The sequence below is a fragment of the Balaenoptera musculus genome, chromosome 7 (assembly GCF_009873245.2).
Source record: "Balaenoptera musculus isolate JJ_BM4_2016_0621 chromosome 7, mBalMus1.pri.v3, whole genome shotgun sequence".
In the NCBI taxonomy this organism is placed as follows: domain Eukaryota; kingdom Metazoa; phylum Chordata; class Mammalia; order Artiodactyla; family Balaenopteridae; genus Balaenoptera; species Balaenoptera musculus.
In genome coordinates, this window is record NC_045791.1 from 94,336,087 (window position 1) to 94,355,266 (window position 19,180).

Consider the following 19,180-nt stretch of genomic DNA (forward strand, 5'->3'; position numbering starts at 1 on the left):
ATTTCTTTCTATTCTGATCTATATGTGTGTGTTTATGCCAATACCATACTGTTTTGATTACTATAGCTTTGTAATGTAGATTGAAATCAGGAAACATGATGCCTCCAGCTTTGTTCTCCTTTCTCAAGATTGCTTTGGCTATTCGGGGTCATTTGCAGTTCCATACAAATTTTAGGATTGTTTATTTATTTCTGTGAAAAATGCCATTGGAATTTTAGTAGGAATTGCATTGAATCTGTAGATTGCTTTGGGTAGTATGGACATTTTAACAATAGTAATTCTTCCCATCCATGAGCATGGAGTATCTTCCCATTTATTTGTGTCTTCTTTAACTTCTTTCTTCAATGTCATAGTTTTCAGTGTACAGGTCTTTTACCTCTTTGGTTAAATTTATTCCTGGGCATTTTATTCTTTTTGATACAGTCGTAAATGGGAGTGTTTTCTTAATTTCTCTTTCTGATAGTTTGTTATTAGTGAATAGAAATAAACTGATTTTTGTATTTTGATTTTGTATCCTGCAAGTTTACTGAATTCATTTATTAGTTCTAACAGTTGTTTTGGTGGAGTCTTTAGGGTTTTTGATATATAGTATCATGTCATCTGCAAATAGTGATAGTTTTACCTCTTCTTTTCTGATTTGGATGCTTTTTTTTTTTTTCCTGACCTAATTGCTCTGTCTAGGACTACCAATACTATGTTGAATAAAAATGGCAAGAGTGGCCATCCTTGTCTTTTTCCTGATCTTACAGGAAAAGCCTTCAGCTTTTCAACATTGACTATGATGTTAGCTATGGGTTTGTCATATATGGCCTTTATTATGTTAAGGTTCATTCTCTCTATACCCAGTTTTTGGGGTGTTTTTAAACATATTTATTTATTTATTTATGGCTGCATTGGGTCTTTGTTGCTGCAAGTGGGCTTTCTCTAGTTGCAGTGAGCAGGGGCTACTCTTTGTTGCAGTGTGCGGGCTTCTCATTGTGGTGGCTTCTCTTGTTGCGGAGCACGGGCTCTAGGCACGCGGGCTTCAGTAGTTGTGGCTCGTGGGCTCTAGAGCTCAGGCTCAGTAGTTGTGGCACACGGGCTTAGTTGCTCCACGGCATGTGGGACCTTCCCAGACCAGGGCTTGAACCTATGACCCCTGCATTAACAGGTGGATTCTTAACCACTGCACCACCAGGGAAGCCCCTATACCCAGTTTTATGAGAGTTTTTGTCATAAATGGATGTGGAATTTTGTCAAATGCTTTTTCTGGATCTATTGATATGATCTTATGATTTTTATCCTTCATTTTGCTAATATGTTGTATTACATTGATTGATTTGCAGTTGTTGAACCATCCTTTCATCCCTGGAATGAATTCCTCTTGATCATGATGAATGGTTTTTTTGTTTGTTTGTTTGTTTGTGGTTTTTTATGTACTGTTGAATTTGGTTTGCTAATATTTTATTGAAGATTTTTTTCATTTATGTTCATCAGGGATATTGGCCTGTATTTTCTTTTCTTGTACTGTCCTTGTCTGGTTTTAGTATTAGGGAAATTCCAGCCTCATAAAATGGGTTTGGAATTGTCCCCTCCCCTTCTTTTTCTTTTTTTCTTTTTGGAAGAGTTTGAGAAAGTTTAGTATTAATTCTTCTTTAATATATTTGGTAGAATTCACCAGTGAAGCCGCCTGGTCTTTGACTTTTGTTTGTTGGGAGGTTTGATTTTTTTTTTTGTTGGTGACTGATTCAGTCTTTATACTAATAATTGATCTGTTCAGATTTTCTGTTTCTTCATGCTTCAGTCTTGGTACAATGTATGTTTCTAGGAATTTATCCATTTCTTGTAGGTTGTTCAATTTGTTGGCATATAATTGTTCACAATAGTCTCTTGTGATCCTTTGTGTTTCTGTGGTATCAGTTGTAATGTCTCCTCTTTCATTTCTGATTTTATTTATCTGAGTCCTCTTTTTTTCTTGGTGAGTCTAGCTAAAGATTTGTTTATTTTGTTTAGCTTTTTAAAAAGCCATCTCTTAGTTTCAGTGATCTTTTCTATAGTCTTTTTAGTCTCTGATTTATTTCTGCTCAGATCTTTGTTATTTCCTTCCTTCTACTAACTTTTTAAAATTAATTTTTATTGGAATATAGTTGTTTTACAATGCTGTGTTAGTTTCTGCTGTACAGCAAAGTGAATCAGCTATACATATACATATATCCCCTCTTTTTTGGATTTCCTTCCCATTTAGGTCACCACAGAGCACTGAGTAGAGTTCCCTGTGCTAAACAGTATGTTCTCATTAGTTATCTGTTTTGTACATAGTATCAATAGTGTATATTTGTCAATCCCAATCTCCCAATTCATCCCCCAGCCCTTTCTCCCTTGGTATCCATACTTTTGTTCTCTACGTCTGTGTCCCTCTTTCTGCTTTGCAAATAAAATTATCTATACTATTTTTCTAGAGTCCACATATATGCATTAATATACGATATTTGTTTTTCTCTTTCTGACTTACTCCACTCTGTATGACAGACTCTAGGTCCATCCACGTCTCTGCAAATGACCCAATTTCATTCCTTTTTCTGGCTGAGTAACATTCCATTGTATATATGTACCATATCTTCTTTATCCATTCCTCTGTTGATGGGCATTTAGGTTGCTTCCATGTCCTGGCTATTGTAAATAGTGCTGCAATGAACATTGGGGTGCATGTGTCTTTTTGAATTATGGTTTTCTCAGGGTATATGCCCAGTAGTAGGATTGCTGGGTCATATGGTAGTTCTATTTTTAGTTTTTTAAAGAACCTCCATACTGTTCTCCATAGTGGCTGTATGAATTTACATTCCCACCAACAGTGTAAGAGGGTTCCCTTTTCTCCACACCCTCTCCAGCATTTGTTGTTTGTAGATTTTTTGATGACGGCCATTCTGACCAGTGTGAAGCGATACCTCATTGTAGTTTTGATTTGCATTTCTCTAATAATTAGTGATGTTGAGCATCTTTTCATGTGTTTGTTGCCCATCTGTATGTTTTCTTTGGAGAAATGTCTATTTAGGTCTTCCAGCCATTTTTTGATTGGGTTGTTTGTTTTTTTGATATAGAGCTGCATGAGCTGCTTGTAAATTTTGGAGATTAATCCTTTGTCAGTTGCTTCATTTGCAAATATTTTCTCCCATTCTGAGGGTTGTCTTTTTGTCTTGTTTATGGTTCCTTCTACTAACTTTGAGGTTAATTTGTCCTCCTTTTTCTAGTTCCTTGAGGTGTAAAGTTAGGTTATTCGAGATCTTTCTCTCTCTCTCTTTCTTATTTTTTTTAATCTTTCTTGTTTCTTAATGTAGGCATTTATTGCTGTGAACTTCCTTCTTGGACCTACTTTTGCTGCTTCCCATAAGTTTTGGCTTTTGCCATTCTTTGCATCCTTTCCCTGAAGCCTCCATTCCCACCCTCCACTGGACATCAGCATCAAAGGCCAGATGATCCGTGACCTTCTGAACCTGGTGGGCTTTTTCTGCCCAGCGCAGAAGATATCTTTTCCAGCTCCAGCAGCTCCAGTAGCTCCAGCAGCTCCACCACCAGGTCAGCCTCCTTGCTTGTCTGCAGTTCTGCTGGCAGCATGAGCAGCCCCATAGAGACTCTGGGAAGGGATGGTGTCTGCATGTTCCCTCCTGCTTGATCTCCCTTACTGCTTGATCTGCCCTGACAATCTATCCATGCACATTGCCATGTCAGTGCCCCTAAAAGCATGTTTGATTAATTGCTCCCCTGCTCAGGAATCCCTACAGGTCCTGAGGAATCAGCTTTAAATTCCTCAAGCAGACGTTTGAGGCCCCAGCCTCCTTTTCCCAGGCACCCCTCACTTTAAGTTTTGCTATGTTGTGTTTTCCATTTTCATTCATCTTTAGTTTTTTTTTAATTTCTCTTTTGATTTCTTCTTTGACCTAGTGGTTGTTCAGTAGCATGTTGTTTAATCTCCACATATCTGTGAATTTTCCAGATTTCTTCTTGCAGTTGATTTCTTTTTTAAAATTAATTAATTAATTAAATTATTTCTGGCTGCATTGGGTCTTTGTTGCTGCGCACGGGCTTTCTCTGGTTGCAACAAGTGGGGGCTACTCTTCGTTGCAGTGCACAGGCTTCTCATTATGGTGGCTTCTCTTGTTGCAGAGCATGGGCTCTAGGCGCACGGGCTTCAGTAGTTGTGGCACACGGGCTCAGTAGTTGTGGCTCGTGGGCTCTAGAGTGCAAGCTCAGCAGTTGTGGCACACGGGCTTAGTTGCTCCACGGCATGTGGGATCTTCCCAGACCAGGGCTCAAACCTGTATCCCCTGCATTGGCAGGTGGATTCTTAACCACTGCGCCACCAGGGAAGTCCTTGCAGTTGATTTCTAGTTTCGTACAATTGTGTGGGAAAAGATGCCTGATTGGATTTCAGTCTTCTTAAATTTATTAAGTTTTGTTTTGTGGCCTAACATTTGATGTATCCTGGAGAATGTTCCATGCGTGCTTGAAAAGAATGTATTCTGTTGCTTTTGGGTAGAATATTCTGTATATGTCTGTTAAGTTCATCTGGTTTAATGTGTCATTTAAGGCCAATGTTTCTGTATTGATTTTCTGTGTGGATGATGAAGTGGGGTATTAAAGTCTCCTACTATTATTATATTGTTATCTATTTCTCCCTTTAAGTCTGTCACATATTTAAGGGCACATGTTTCTTACCATTGCCTGTTTATATAGCTTAGAGATTGGGCTGTGAACCTCTGAGGGCCTATGTCTTTCCCAGCTCTGTGTCCCCCAGCATCAGGCACAGTTCTGGATACAGGGGAGGTTTTTGACAATGTTTGATGAATGAATACATTTCATGTACCAGTCAAAGGGCTATGAGTGGTACTGAGCAGTAGCTACATCTAGTGGTAAACTTCTTTGTGAGATTCTTCTCAGATCCCTGATCTGAGTTGTTTGACATAAGATAGAGTGAAAAAGGGACAGTGAGGGAGGTGGGCAGATTGATCAAGCTGGCCCATCAGGTCTTAGCTTTCTAGGTTCAGAAACTAAATTTTGTCAGTTCATTCAGCATGGGTAGACTATTGGGGACTGACCCATATTGGTCAAACACACAGAAACAAATTGTGAATTGGAGTATTTATTTACAAAAGTTAGCCCTCCCAGGGATCTTATACCCCATCACATAGAAGCCCTCTATTCTAGTTATTCCTACCTAACAAACTATCCCAAAACACAGTGGCTTAAAACAACATTTTGTTATACTCATGATTTTGTGAGTCAGGAATTTGGGCAGTGCACATCAAAAATGGCTTATCTCTGCTTCACAGTGGAGTGGGGCTTTAGTTTGAATGGCTGAAGATGGCTGGGATGGCTCAAGTGGGACCATATGTTTGGGCCTCAGGTCTGGTTTTTGGCTGGCTTCCTTAGCTTTTCTCCATGTCACATCTGCTGGGGCTGGAATTTCCAAAATGGCTTCTTCAATTGCATGTTGGATGCCTGGGCTGGTTTGGCCAGAATGGCTATTTCTTTCCCCACATGACTAACCTGGGCTTCCTCGCAGCATGGGGGTCTCTGCATAGTCAGACTTCTTACAGGGTGCTGGTTTCCCCCAGGATGAATATTCCAAGAGACAGAAAGTGGAAGTTGCCAGTTTCTTAAAGCCTGGTTCTGGAAACTGGCATAGCATCATTCCTGCTGTATTCTACACATCAAAGCAGTTACAGAGCCCACCCAGATTCTAGAGAAGAAGATGTAGACCTGAACTATTAATGGGAGAGATGTCAAAAAATATGTGGCCCTCTTTAATACACCTAACCTCTTCCTAGAATTCACGTACCTAGGGAGAGAAATTAGTAACTACATTAGTGGACTGCTTGGTGTGCAGGGACCCCAGAACTAAAGCAGTAGAATTGTATGGAAAAAAATTTCATCTAGGCCTTGGAGAAACCTGGTTGAATGTGCTTCTCTGGTGCCTGTCCATTAGATTAAGTATCTCTCTCTCTTCAGAGATAAATGCTGCCTATTTTTGCCCTTTGGCTCCTACTTCTGGGTTTTGTAATGGCCACTCCCATCCTGTTAACACATTCTTTCTTCAGTTTGGCTAATACCATTGATTAGCTGGATTTTCTTTCCCAGTACTCATGTTACCATCAAGCCTTCCAGAGATTATCCTCCAGTTACCTTGACTTGGCTTGAGTGTTTTACAGTCTCATCTGGCAGATGTTTACAGATTGTCCTTGAGACTCTGGTGGAATATAATGTAGCTCTTTAAAGCTTCAGGGGTGGGAAATTTGAAACTAGGTATTAAGGTATAAAGTGTGAGTCATACCGACTTAGCAAATGCACTGCCAGAATTTTTATCTTACGGATAAAATTTGTGGTCAAAGAAATATTACACACTTTTCAAGATAGCAATATTTCTGATTGGGAAATGTTAGAATGACTTACATATCCCAGTAGGGAACTAATTAAATAAATTACAGTACATTCATACAATGGAATTTTATGCAACCATTAAAAATAAAAGGGGCAGATCTATGTGTATTAATATGAATTGCTTGGTAAGAGATGGGAAGAAAGTAAGGTGCAAAACTATATAATATGCCATCATTTGTGGATAAAAAGTGTGAGGGGTATATTCATATATATATATATATATTTGTATGTGCATAAAATATCCCTGGGAGGACACACAAGAAATTGGTAATGATGGTTACCTCTCTGTAGGGGTCTTGGAGTCTGGAGATGAGAGTTAGGAGGAAGACTTACTTTTTTTAAAAAATACATTTATTTATTTATTTTTGGCTGCTTTGGGTCTTCATTGCTGCACGCGGGCTTTCTCTAGTTGTGGTGAGCGGGCTCTACTCTTCGTTGCGGTGCGCAGGCTTCTCATTGCGGTAGCTTCTCTTGTTGCAGAGCACGGGCTCTAGCCACGTGGGCTTCAGCAGTTGTGACACGCGGTCTCAGTAGTTGTGGCTTGCAGGCTCTAGAGCGCAGGCTCAGTAGTTGTGGCACATGGGCTTAGTTGCTCCGCGGCATGTGGGATCTTCCTGGACCAGAGCTCGAACCCGTGTCCCCTGCATTGGCAGGTGGATTCTTAACCACTGCGCCACCAGGGAAGTCCCAAGACTTACGTTATATTGCAAGACTGCTACGGACCTCCACCAGAGTTTCCTCTGGCTTCGCCCTGCCCAGGCATAGTTCACCATCTTTTGGGTCTTTTTGTACCCTTTGCATTTTAACAGTGTACATATATATTGCCTTTTACAATTTAAAAAACAACAACAAAAGAATGGAGAGCAAGAGATAAAGCATGGCTGACCTAGTGCTTCCTGGTCCAGCATAATATTTTGAGATCTTCTGATGGCCTTTCCTCTTGTACCCCTGTTTGGCTCTGGGTCCTTACTTTTGATGTCCACTTCTGCGTCTGCATCCTCTTTTTAGCTGTGCGTCCATTGCTGGTCATCTTCTCCTTGTTCTTGAATACTCTCATTGTTCCACTCTAGACCATCCCAGCTTGCAAGCAAAGGTGCACAGCTTACTGAGGTTTGCCTCTGGGTGTGTGAGGGGTGCGGGTTGGGGGCGCCGCTTCTGTTTTCCTAACAGCCTCTCTGAGGGCGTCCCAGGCAAGGCCTTTTCTTGGATTACCCTTAGATCTGCCTCTACTTTCAGCCCATTGTTTCTCTCTGGTACAAAATCAGAGGAAAATTCTTACTGTCCACCTATCTGGTACATATCTTTGTAACTTTATGACAGTGCTTCTGTCTTGCATAAAAGCAGACCTTTTTATAAATATTGAAGTAATGGCTGCACACATGCACAAAAAAATTTTTTTTGCGGCTTTGTTTGTAAAACCAAAAATTTAGAAATATGTTAAATGCCCATCTGCAGGATAAATAGATTGTGACATATTCATACAATGGAACACTATGCCATAGTCATAATGAACGCACAAACTTTTTATATCTCAATATAGAACTTGGCAGGGGGAGGGATAAATTAGAAGTTTGGGATTAAGAGATATACACTATTATATATAAAATAGGTAAACAGCAGGGACCTACTGTATAGCACAGGGAACTATATTCAATATCTTGTAATAACCTATATGAGAAAAGAATCTGAGTTATTATATATAACTGAATCACTTTGCTGTACACCAGAAACTAACAGAACAGTGTAAATCAACTGTACTTCAATAAAAAAATTAGAACTCAGAACCAAAGTTGAGTATAGAATGATATGTACTGTAGAATACTATTTCTATAAATTAACAACCACGTGAAAATAATATGGGCTATCATTGTGATGTAGTAAAATTATATAAATATTGACAGAAAGAGCATATTTCAAATTCAAGATAGTGGTTGCTCTGGGGAGGGAAGGCATAGGGAAAGATAAGAAGAGGACTTTGAATCTGAAATGTTTTCTTTTCTTTTTTTTTTTTTGTTGACATATTTTTTTTTAACATCTTTATTGGAGTATAAATGATTTACAATGATGTATTAGTTTCTGCTTTATAACAAACTGAATCAGCTATACATATACATATATCCCCATATCCCCTCCCTCTTGCGTCTCCCTCCCACCCTCCTTATCCCACCCCTCTAGGTGGTCACAAAACACTGAGCTGATCTCCCTGTGCTATGCGGCTGCTTCCCACTAGCTATCTATTTTATGAAATGTTTTCATTTTTTAAAAAGATTTGAAGCAAATATGACAGATATTAACAGATCTTAATTCTGGAGGGAGGGTACATGGGTGTTTATAATGTTATTTTCTTTAATTATCCACATTAAAATCTTCATAATAAAAAATACAAGTAATTCTGCTCATCATGAGTTCAAATGGTGCCACTGGCTTGGTCTGATCTTACAGAAGAGCATTCAAGACAAGGTTCAGAGCAAGGAGAACTTGGGAATGCTGTTAGTTATTTAGCACCCTCTGTCACTTGGAAATGTAAATTCCACTTGTGTGAGGGGGTTAGGGCTAAACTCCTGTTGACACTTGGACAGCACTGAGTCATGGCTGTGCCAGCTGGATTCCTCTTTACCTTTGACCCTGAATGATGCCTTCTTTCTGGCATTGGTCAGTGTAGGCAAAAGAGAGGCCTGTGCTTGAAGTTACATCTCTCCTTCTGTTTATCTACCTGATGGCTGCCAGCTTTTCGTGCCAGGTTTGTCGACACTGGCAAAACAGTACTTAGTATTTGTGAGTTCACTTTTGTCCTCAGGACTATTTACTTGCTGTTTTAGTGTTGTTTTTCTGTGCTGAGAGCCTCCTTAAGGAACCCACTATCAGTAAACCAAACAGGCCTCTAAGTAGGAGAATAGAACATCGCAATGCAGTATCAATTTTTTTGAGGGGAGATTTTGGATGATTTTAATGTTTTTTTTCTTGTAACAACTTTATTGAGATATAATCACATACCATACAACTCACCCATTGAACAATTAAGTGGTTTTTAGTATATTCACAGAGTTGTGCAACCATCACCACATCAATTTTAGAATATTTTAATCACCCCAGAAAGAAACCTCATACTCTTTGGCAGGAACTCCCTGCTCCCCATTCCCTCATCAGTCCCTGGCAACCACTAATCTACTTTCTGTCTCTATGGATTTGCCTGTTATGGACATTTCATATAAGTGGACTCATTCAATATGTAATCTATTGTGAAAGGCTTCTTTTACTTAGCATGATGCTTTCAAGGTTCATCCATGTTGTACATGTGTCAGTACTTTATTCCTTTTTAATGGATGAATAATATTGCATTATAAGGATATACTCCACTTTGTTCATCCATCCATCTGCTGATGATATTTGCATTGTTTCCACTTTTTGGCTCAGTGTTATATTTTGAGTTCTTAAGGTCCACACAACTGTCAAAGATAAGCACAGTTGGGCATTAGTTAAAGTGGTGAAAACAGATTTTGTTCAGGAACTACTGACAGTAGGGGAAAGAGAGTAACTCCTTTCCAATTTGTGCAGAGGTGACTGGCGTTTTAAAGGGAGAGTGAGGGAGTCAGGTGTGGGATGGCAGGGGCTTGAAAAGAGTCAGGGAAGTGAAAAATGACAAAAAGCAGGAATTGGGGTGAGGGTTGGTCCATGTGAAACTCATTTGGGTTTGCTAACTGGTGCTTATCTTATCAAAGTTAGGCTCCCACCCTTCCACAGAGACTGGGAGACAGGGGCCCTATCTTCAGATGATGGCTGGAACAAACAGGACATTCCTTGGCAGCCTTGAGTTTTCTCAAGTGGGCACTTTAAGGAGGGTTTCATCCTAGGGATGAAGGTCACTCTAGGGATGTGACTTTGAGCTGTTAGAAACTATGTTAGTGTGTTCAAGTCTTTAAAGGCCAATGTTGGTGCAACAAAAAGAATAAAATACCTAGGAATAAACCTACCTAAGGAGACAAAAGACCTGTATGCAGAAAACTATAAGACACTGATGAAAGAAATTAAAGATGATACAAACAGATGGAGAGATATACCATGTTCTTGGATTGGAAGAATCAACATTGTGAAAATGACTATACTACCCAAAGCAATCTACAGATTCAGTGCAATCCCTATCAAACTATCAATGGCATTTTTCACAGAACTAGAACAAAAAATTTTACAATTTGTATGGAAACACAAAAGACCCCGAATAGCCAAAGCAATCTTGAGAAAGAAAAACGGAGCTGGAGGAATCAGACTCCCTGACTTCAGACTATACTGCAAAGCTACAGTAATCAAGACAATATGGTACTGGCACAAAAACAGAGATACAGATCAATGGAACAGGATAGAAAGCCCAGAGATAAACCCATGCACATATGGTCACCTTATTTTTGATAAAGGAGGCAAGAATATACAATGGAGAAAAGACAGCCTCGTCAATAAGTGGTGCTGGGAAAACTGGACAGCTACATGTAAAAGAATGAAGTTAGAATACTCCCTAACACCATACACAAAAATAAACTCAAAATGGATTAAAGACCTAAATGTAAGGCCAGACACTATAAAACTCTTAGAGGAAAACGTAGGCAGAACGCTCTATGACATAAAATCACAGCAAGATCCTTTTTGACCCACCTCCTAGAGAAATGGAAATAAAAACAAAAATAAACAAATGGGACCTAATGAAACTTAAAAGCTTTTGCACAGCAAAGGAAACCATAAACAAGACGAAAAGACAACCCTCAGAATGGGAGACAATATTTGCAAGTGAAGCAACTGACAAAGGATTAATCCCCAAAATTTACAAGCAGCTCATGCAGCTCAATATCCAAAAAACAAACAACCCAATCCAAAAATGCGCAGAAGACCTAAATAGACATTTCTCCAAAGAAGATATACAGATTGCCAACAAATACATGAAAGGATGCTCAACATCACTAATCATTAGAGAAATGCAAATCAAAACTACAATGAGGTATCACCTCACACCAGAGTGACCACCATCAAAAAATCTACAAACCATAAATGCTGGAGAGGGTGTGGAGAAAAGGGAACCCTCTTGCACTGTTGGTGGGAATGTAAATTGATACAGCCACTATGGAGAACAGTATGGAGGGTCCTTCAAAAACTAAAAATAGAACTACCATATGACCCAGCAATCCCACTACTGGGCATATACCCTGAGAAAACCATAATTCAAAAAGAGTCATGTACCACAATGTTCATTGCAGCTCTATTTACAATAACCGGGACGTGGAAGCAACCTAAGTGTCCGTCGACAGATGAATGGATAAAGAAGATGTGGCACATATATACAATGGAATATTACTCAGCCATAAAAAGAAACAAAATTGAGTTATTTGTAGTGAGGTGGATGGACCTAGAGTCTGTCATACAGAGTGAAGTAAGTCAGAAAGAGAAAAACAAATACCATATGCTAACACATATATATGGAATCTAAAAAAAAAAACAAAACATGGTTCTGAAGAACCTAAGGGCAGGACAGGAATAAAGACACAGATGTAGAGATGGACTTGAGGACACGGGGAGAGGGAAGCGTAAGCTGGGATGAAGTGAGAGGGTGGCATGGACATATATACACTACCAAATGTAAAATAGATAGCTAGTGGGAAGCAGCCACATAGCACAGGGAGATCAGCTCGGTGCTTTGTGACCACCTAGAGGGGTGGGATTAGGAGGGTGGGAGGGAGATGCAAGAGGGAGGAGATATGGGGATATATGCATATGTATAGCTGATTCACTTTGTTATAAAGCAGAAACTAACTCACCATTGTAAAGCAATTATACTCCAATAAAGATGTTAAAAAAAAAAAAGTTCTGAAACTAAGTACAAACTATAAAAAAACAAAAAACAAACAACAACAAAAGAACGGCCAATGTTGGGGCTCCGTTGAGAAGAGTGCTGAGGAGCCTGACTAGAATTTGGTAAAGGAGAAAAGTCTTTATCGTAACCTACAGCTGTGTTTCCTAAATTTGTTTAGGTCCCCAACCCTTTGAAAATCTGAAAGCTATGGCACGTCTCTACAGCAGAAATTTGTGTATGTGCACAGCATATTGCATAGGATTTCAGCTCTCCATCCACTCCACCCCCCTGCCTGTCTGCACACCCAGGTTACCACACCTTGCCCTGGAGGTGGATTAGTGTGTTCTAGGCATTATACCTAGAATTTGGGTAATGGTTGCCAGGAGCTGCTTTGTGTTATCTACCTTAACATATAGGCTAGCCACAGAGCACCTTTGGAATCAATTAGTAGTATAATTCCCTTGTTTAACTGATGAGAAGATGTCAAGCTCACACATACAAGACAAGGCAAGGCTCAGGCCTGACTGATTCAATCAGTAAAGCTATAACAGCCACTTTTAGATTTAGACATTTTATTGCTCACATAGTGAAAGGATGAGAGAGGCAAAGGCACCAGCTCCCTGTGATGCTGTGCCACACCCTCGAAGGACAACCCCGAAACTCTTCCAATCAGATGACTGCACTGCGAGTTGCAGGGTACCCTGTTGCTGAGGAGACCCTTCTAGACTGTAGCTAAGGAGTTTTATATTCTGCAGTTCTTTTCTGTGTGGGCTTTCTGCCCACCCCTCTGCAGAACCCGGGAAGTGATAAGAAACTGTCTCCTGACAGCCTCCCAGGTGAGCTAGGGAGGTGAGTGGGAGGTGGCCTCAGAGCAGCTCCTTGTAAGGAGGAGTGCAGGCCCTCCAGTCTCTCATGTTCCAGGAGGATCACAAAGTCTTCTGCCAAAACTCACAAGTTTTGAGCTCTTGAGCTGTGTCTCAAGTCTTTGAGTGTGTGGATATGTGTGCAAGCTTGCCCCACAGCTGCAACCCTGACCTTTCACTTATCCAAATAAGAATTCTCAGGGGCAGAGATCACCCCATCAGATGGACATTGTAATTTTACTGATAGGAGCTCATACCAAATCTGTTCTGTTTGTCTTAGGCAACATCAGATGGGAGTCACCACAACCATGATTCTCTGCAGTTTAACTAGGCCTATCTGGAGTGTAGACTGCATCCAGGCTCCCCATTTGGAGGACAACTAAAGGTGTCAGCCACCACGTCTACCCCACCTCAGCCGGCCCACGGAAGTCTTGGGCAGTATGATTGTCTATTACCACCCACGGTGAAGAGTTTAGAACAACCCGTGACTAATGAACAAATAAAAGAGGCCGACAGTGACAGGATGAGGCTAAAGAGACCAAATCAGTGTCCAGAAGTTTAATCTTGCTCTGTCATCTTTAGTGGAGACTGGTCCTTTCTGAGGTCAACGGATCTTGGGACATTTCTGAGAGTTTTTAGATTCAGATTCTCTTTGGCCAGTGTTGAGGGTGGTGGCAGCAGTCTGAGTTAAACTGTGAGATGTCTGTAGACAAGAATTAAAAGAGATTAATAGTCCCTCCCGTCACCCACAACCTCCCAGGGTTGATCTCTGACGTCCCACCAGCCAGGGGTGTTCCTCTTGTTTCCATAGCCATGTGACCAGTGTGACCAGTCTCTCCAGCAATCACTCCATTCTGTGTCCCAATCATCCTTGTGTCTTACCCTCACATGATCCCTGGTTTCTCCTGAGCTGCCTCAGTTGTTTCTTTCTTGTATACCTTGTACCATCCTAGATCATCTCCCACCTCCTGATATATGGGCCACATCAAGACCACCTTAGGAGCTGTCACCTCATATCATGGTCATTAGCATCGATACCCATGGTTGTGCAAGAGCGACAAGCATAACTGGTGGCAGAAGAAGCACCAAGTTAGAGTAGTTCACTCCCTGACTCTTCCTGCTACTTGCAAATTCCAGTGGCCTGGTTTCCCAAGGAGTAGGTGTGGGAAGGAAAATGGTAGAATGAGAAGAAGGAATTATGTGGTGTGGGTATCTTACAGCCTATCTGGGCCTCTTTCCACCTTCCCCCTCTCTTTATGAAAAAATTGCTTAAATGGGAGGTACCCTTCTGGTGAATTGCCACATTTATAGTCCAAACTGACTTTCTGAAGTGTGTGATCCAGTGGGAGCTGAGCTTTGGTTGTCCAGCTGTCTTTTTCAGTTTCTCCTTTAAGCATCCGTTCCCTCTTTCAGTGGCACCTGCTGCCTGGGGATGATATGAGGCATGAAAGGTCCAGTGAATGCCCCAGTAGCTGCCCACTGCTAGGCACTGTTTACTACAAAGGTGGTGACACTGTCTGATTGGACGCTCCAGGGAATCCAAATATGTAGTACAGTCCATCTAAGGGTCTTTGAATAGTGTGCCTGCTCCACCCCCATCTGCTGTGTGGTTGGAGGTGGCAGTGCCATACCCTGAAAAGGAGTCTACTGCAGTCAATACCTAATGCTACCCTTAAGAGGATGGTAGGAGTCCTATACAGTCTATCTGCCAGGATAGGCCAGGGCCCCCTCTGCTATGTGCCCCAAAGTTTCCTTTACCCCTGGACTGTGTAGCTGGCAGTCTGGGCATATCTGCCAGGCTTTCTTGGCTTCGTGTGCTCCAGTCACGTGTTGTGGGGCTCAGTCTTGAATTGTAGATGGCTTACCATGCCTCATGCAATGGTCTTTTCATGTGGCTATGGTCCTTACCTGGGCATCACAGATCTTATCAGTTCGCTGATTCCATTGATGTGCATCCAAGAAGACCTTTTCCACAGACATCACCTGGGTCACAAACAGGGAGTGTAGATCTTGCGTGATCTGCTGCCATAATGTTATCACCAAAAAGGCTGAGACTTGACCATCCAGGCATCCTGCTGCCAGGTACCAGCCCAAACTACCATGAATTGGTAGAGATGTAACGGTATATTTTGGGAGGTCTTTTCCATGGCAAGAACCATAGCTCACAACTCTGCCCAATAAGCAGAGTTCTCTTTTCCATGCATAGTTTTAAACATTTTTCTTCAGGCTTCACAGCAGCAGCAGCAGCCCAGTACACCCCATGGCCTTCAACTTAGCTGATCCATCCATGAACCAGGCTTAGGCACTGTCACGAACCTCAGTGTACTGAAGCCCCCAAGAAACCCAAGGTTTTAGTGTATACCCTGCACCTGAATCAACACATCTGGAGAATGACTAACCACTTAATGCTAGGTTTGCTTCTTTCCTGGACATTGTTCTCATTTCTTTTCTTTCTTTCTTCCTTTCTTTCTTTGGCCGCACCGCGCAGCTTAATTCCTCGACCAGGGATTGAACCCAGGCCACGGTAATGAAAGTGCTGAGTCCTAACCACTGGACCGCCAGGGAATTCCCCTGATGTTCTCATTTCTGACCCATCTCATGAGAGGGGCATCAGGTACAGCAACACTTTGCTTTGTCAGTCTCTCAATGTCCACCAGAACTCAAAAACAAGCCGGGAAGTAGCTCTCAAATGAGTGTTCTGGGTTGTGATGTCAGGCAAGCGCCATGTCCAATAGAGGGCCATTGCCTAGTGGCCACATAATTTTGCCACAGGCTCCAGTCTGCATGATTGTTAGTCACTGACACAGGCCTTGTAGATGACTGTCGTCATGTTCACATGGCATTCTCCCTGTATGCATGTGCCTCTGTGTCCAAATTTCCTCTTTTTTTGGGGACCTCAGTCATACTGGATTCAGGCCCACCCTAATGACCTCATTTTAACTGGATTACTTCCGTAAAGACCGCATCTTAAAATAAGGTCACATTCTGAGGTACTAGGTGTTAGGACTTCAACAGATAAATTTGTGGATGAGACCCAATTCAACCCATACCACCCCTTCTTAGTCTGAAGGGCATTTATCTTGGTCTGTGTCTAGGCTTCCATTCTGGAAAATTGGTTGCCTAGAGCTAAATAGTTTTCCAGCATCTGTCTTTGGGGCACAAGAGAAGATTGAACTGTCTCTCAAAGATTGATGGTACCCATTAAACAAACTGCTCCACCTAACCCTGAGTGACTATCTCATCATCTGGGCACTCGTGATTTCCACTATAAATCCAGGCCTGAGTTACAGTGGCCCTACAGGAAGTTATAGTTTCCTCTCTTGTCATCCATGGGTGCTTATGAGATGATGACTTCATTATGGTTATTAAAACCCACTGCAACAAGCCCTGGTTAGTCTTTACTTGTTTCTCCTCCATGCTCATGTCATCAGTAAGGTGTTCATGGCTAGGGTGGCTAGCGGCTTGGAGTCAGTCATTAGGTGATGAATTGATTTCCATTCCTTCTCAACCAGCAGAACTGGTGTGGCTTTTGCATCTGCTACTGCAACCAACTTCTAGAGTCTCATTAGACTTTTAGCCAAATCTATCTCTAGTTTCTCCTTTCCTGCTCCTTGTAAGAAGGGACCTCCGTCTGTTTCTGAGGAGTTGACTGCCCTTGATGACTAGGGAGTATTTTATCTGTGGTCACACCCACCTGTCCTAGACAAGCAGTTTCGCTTTCCTGATGATACAGAAGGGAAAGGAGAAACCACGGAACACTTTTTAAAAATTGTATGGGGCCCTTTCCCCTTTTACTGTAAACACCAACACAACTCATTAGGGCTCTCAGGGACAACGGTCAAGGACCCTTGTCCCCTTGTCACAAAACACACCAGCAACCAGGTCCTGCCACTGCCCGCTGGGATCTTATTCCATACCTTGTGAGTTGGCCTGCTGGGGTCTCACTGCCTTTTTTCTAAAAGGATGTTGTGACTTTATCAGCTTTGGGGAGGAGGGGGTTCAAAACCCCATGTAGTCAATCTGTCAGGAGCAGTGGGGCAACACCCCGGGAGTGTGGGTCCTTTTGCAGGTGCAATGCTTATATCAGGAACATACTGCTTTTTAGTTGGTAAAAGACAGAAGTTTTTCTTTGACTGCCAGTGGGATTCTGTGTTGCCAATCCACCAACATTGTTTCCAGAAACCACTCCTCTGACTCCAAACCTTGTTGGGGCTTAGCAGTCACTCCTGCTGAGACCTTTAACTTGCTAATCAAGACTTCATTACACACTTAAAACTTTGGACGTCAGAGGAAGTTTCCTAACATTTTGGGAACCCACATAATTAAACATTTCATTACTGCTTTCACATTTTTGCCACAGTCAGTAGGAGGTATGGCCTCAGGCTTCTCACTCGAAGAATCACTTTCCCTTTTGTTCTCTCGCTCTCTTTTTTTAAAATAAATTTATTTATTTATTTATTTATGGCTGCATTGGATCTTCATTGCTGCACGCGGGCTTTCTCTGGTTGTGGCGAGTGGGCACTACTCTTCGTTGAGGCTTCTCATTGCAGCGGCTTCTCTTGTTGCAGAGCACGGGCTCTAGGCACGTGGGCTTCAGTAGCTGTGGCACGTGAACTCAGTAGTTGTGGCTCTTGGGCTCTAGAGCGCAGGCTCAGTAGTTGTGGCACACGGGCTTAGTTGCTCCGCGGCATGTGGGATCTTCCCAGACCAGGGGTCGAACCCATGTCCCCTGCATTGGCAGGCGGATTCTTAACCGCCACCAGGGAAGTCCCCCTTTTGTTCTCTCTTCACTGCAGTTCTTGCCCCAAACCCTTAGTTGCTTTTTACAGAAACTCAGACCAAGGGGATTAACACAGGCCCTTCAGAAATTCCGCAGTAGCTGGAAGCTCAGGGGATATGGGGGTGGGGAGGGGGGAGGGGCAACACAGGCAGGCAACTCCACCCCCACCAGAAAGCACAGTTTTGCACTTACTTCAGTTTTCTGTGGCCGGTTATTGACAGAATAGATAGGACTGTGGGAAGACCCCTTACTCCTCTGCAGGGCCAGTCTACTCTCTCCTAACCTGGCCACACAACCCTCTAGTGGGAGGCCCCTCCCCTGCCACCCTCCGCCTCCCCTCACTCGTGAAAGGACAACCTGAAACAAAAGAGGCCGGATGACTGAGTTGCAAGGTATCGATTTGTTGAGGAGCCCCTTCTAGGTTGCAGTGAGGAGGTTTTATATTCCGTAGCTCTTTTCTAAGGAGGGCGGACAGAACGGCCACATGGGTCAGAACCCAGAGGCGATGGGAAACTGTCTCAGGACACAGGGACTTATGCCTATCAGGGGACATAGGAAACATAGGGAGGGAGGTAGCCCAGTGGCAACTCTGTGTAGACCTCCAGTCCTGTGCCGAGAGGATCAAAGGGCATTCAGCCCTGAAGACTCAGGGAAGGCTGGTGTGGACGAAAAATGTCTCCTGCCATATCAGTTGACACAGGATGTTGTGGTCATCAAGCCATCGGCCAATGGGGCCGCCCCCAATGATCCGCTGTGAGGGAATTCAGGATGGAAAAGAACAGGATACTGGCCCTAGATAGCTAAGGTGCATATCAAAGGAATGATTTCATTGAGCCCAGACTCTTGCATACATAGAAAAGCACTAAATTCATTAACTTGAGATGTCCGCTTCTCTTTAATTACAGTAAGCTTTTGATGTTCCGACTACTTGGTTTTTGTTGCAAAGACTGCTATGTATCCTGGCTCCTCCCTCACCTCTTTGGAGCTGTCCCTCAGAGGTAGCTGAGAGGCTGCCTCCTGGGCTTAAGTCCTCAGAAAGTTCGCTGAATAAAGCATAATTCTCAACTTATAGGTTGTGCAATTTTTTTCAGTTGATGTTGGGTTCAAGCCTTTGTGTCTGTGGATACATGCAAGGTCGGGAGCGTGCCACCGCCAAGCTATTACCCAACAAAGTGACAGAGCCCCTTGTGCTGGGTCTGGAACTGGGACAAAATCTCCTGCCAGGCAGTCCCTGAGCCCTCAACTGAAACCGCCAGATGTGGATGACTGACTTGAGATAAAAACCCATGA

The 19,180-nt window shown here is 42.4% G+C and overlaps 1 protein-coding gene and 1 long non-coding RNA gene across 2 annotated transcripts in view; both read left to right on the plus strand.

The window, feature by feature from the left end:
- The window catches only part of LOC118897921 (sterol 26-hydroxylase, mitochondrial), a 45,923-nt gene that overhangs the window by 6,635 nt on the left and 20,108 nt on the right, over positions 1 to 19,180 (plus strand). The window lies entirely within an intron of this gene.
- LOC118897923 lies at positions 1,181 to 7,202 on the plus strand. The gene is made up of 3 exons (XR_005020572.1): positions 1,181 to 1,194; positions 3,159 to 3,162; positions 7,095 to 7,202. It is a non-coding gene; the product is annotated as an uncharacterized LOC118897923 (long non-coding RNA).